We start from the raw sequence: 2,214 nt of genomic DNA, 5'->3' as shown, positions 1-2,214 counted from the left end.
CATCTATACATTTTTTTCTAGAGGTTTTAAGGATTTTTTTCTGATTTTTGTGCCAATTTAATTTGCCTCCATAAGGAGATCGTCACCCTGGCAAGAACGAATTAGTAACTGAAATTAAAACTAATATTTTAAATAATCATAATCAAATTTGGGAACAGACATTTATCAAACATTCCATTCCCTAAACATCGTTCTTGTTGGCGATCAAAACATATGTGATGTTTTATAATTTTATAGGAAAACGAAAATAGAGCTGTGATCCTAGCTGCGAGAATTTTTCTACGGTTTGAGTGAGAAAAACCGTGATTACCTGAATAATGTGACTATCGTTACTTATCAAAAGAACCAGTTTAGTTTTCAAAAAACCTAGTTTGCAGCATAGGTTGAAGAAAAAAGTTGGCGCTTTTACGTAAAGTGTAAATTCTGGTGGTAAAGTTGAATAAACTGCAAAATTTTGCATTAAATATGCTCATTTTATCATTTTTCGACAGGTTAGGTTTCATTCAAGGCCAATCTTGAGTTAGGGTAGTTTCATTCCAATGTAGCGATATTAGTCACTGTAGACTATAGTCCACTGATCAAAGTAGAGTCGAAGCTAATCAGTTGCTACGCGTAAATGCATTAAAGAAACTTTAAAGTGATGCTTAAAGGTACCAATATGATTTTACATCTGAATTACGCAGATGATTTTAGTGTCTCAGGTAAAAATGCAAGCAAAATGAACCAACTTTTCGAGTTTTCTAATCCATGATGTGATAATGGGTTCCAAAATTGATGGAAAAAAGAATTAATTCGTTTAAAAAAGGAAAAATGTGGTCGAAGAAGTGAAGGTAGGTACCTGTAAAACCTGATCAAGTCGATATTTTTGCTTACTAAGTAAGGTAACTGGAGTAAGTCCAATTATAAAAATTATATATAGAGAAAGAAAATTGTTACTAGCGAGGAAAGCAAATGAAGTGAGAAGATTTTTTTTTTTGAAACCATTAAAAGAAAAAAAATTCTTTAATACTTCGGACAATAAGAAACGGGCCTGTTAAAATCATTTGCTAGACAATCTGATGTTTACTTTTGATAAACAGTTGTTTTTTATAGCAAATCTCGGGTACACTACAGGTTGTAAGCCATAGTAGCTTTACGTTCACTACAGAAGCTATTTAAAGTTAACATACATCGATAACGGTTGTGAACAGGCCACAACCTTCACGAGATTCAGTTGTACCCATCTCGTTTCCACTCTAATAATGTTTCCAACTGAAATTAATACCATATTTCGTATAAATACAGGACGGGCCAAAAGTCACTGACCCATTTCAATTTTAAATAACTTTTTTATTTTAACAGTTATATGCATAAAATTTTAGTATCATAAAGTCAAGGCGATGAAGTTTGATTTTCTATCACAAATTTAATTTTATTCTTATCGCAAATTTAAATCTTATCATAAAAAAGTAAAAATATTAAGAAAATAAAAAATATTAAGAAATAAAAAAGATATTGGAAAATAAAAAGGATCAGTGACTTTTAGCCCACCCTGTGGACGACGTTTATGACGTTTATGACGTTTACTAGCACTAAAACCTCATTGCGTAAAAAAAAAACTCAGTCTAAATGTTCTGAAGACAAATAGCAAATAAAATACTTGCAACTACCAAGTAGCTAAATCTGTTGCATTCTAATGTACTTTCAGGGGAGCATTCGTCAAACTTATGCGCAAGGACTGGGAAATGGAGGGGGTGGAAGCCCCCTTTGTTTATAGGATAAATTACTGTCCATTTAAGTGTTCATGGTGCTCTTTACACTCTTTTGAAAAAACCTTTGTTTACTTTTAGACAAATTTACTTTTCATCGAAGGCTATTCATTTTGTACTTCATAGTAATTAACAAAGAATACTAAACTTTTGAACCCTTTTTGCGTTAGTATTTTTCCTAAAGATTGATCAAATTAAATGAAACGGGTAAAAAGAAAACCCAAGGAAATGGATAACGTACATAACGACGATACTCTATTAGATAAAGTAATTATATTCACCTGAAGGTAGGAAATATGTTGTATCGAACCTGTTTTTAATTTTACTTAATTGTTTTCTTTTTCTTTCAATATTGTTTTCTTGTAAGATTAATTTGGTACTTGTCTGAAATACCCCTTACCGCTCAAGTTGCTTATTCATTTACGCATTGCAGAACCTGTTTTTTGGATTTGGGCTATATATTTGC

The sequence above is a fragment of the Artemia franciscana genome, chromosome 3, assembly GCF_032884065.1.
Source record: "Artemia franciscana chromosome 3, ASM3288406v1, whole genome shotgun sequence".
Taxonomy (NCBI): domain Eukaryota; kingdom Metazoa; phylum Arthropoda; class Branchiopoda; order Anostraca; family Artemiidae; genus Artemia; species Artemia franciscana.
Note: the sequence above shows the minus strand (reverse complement) of the source record.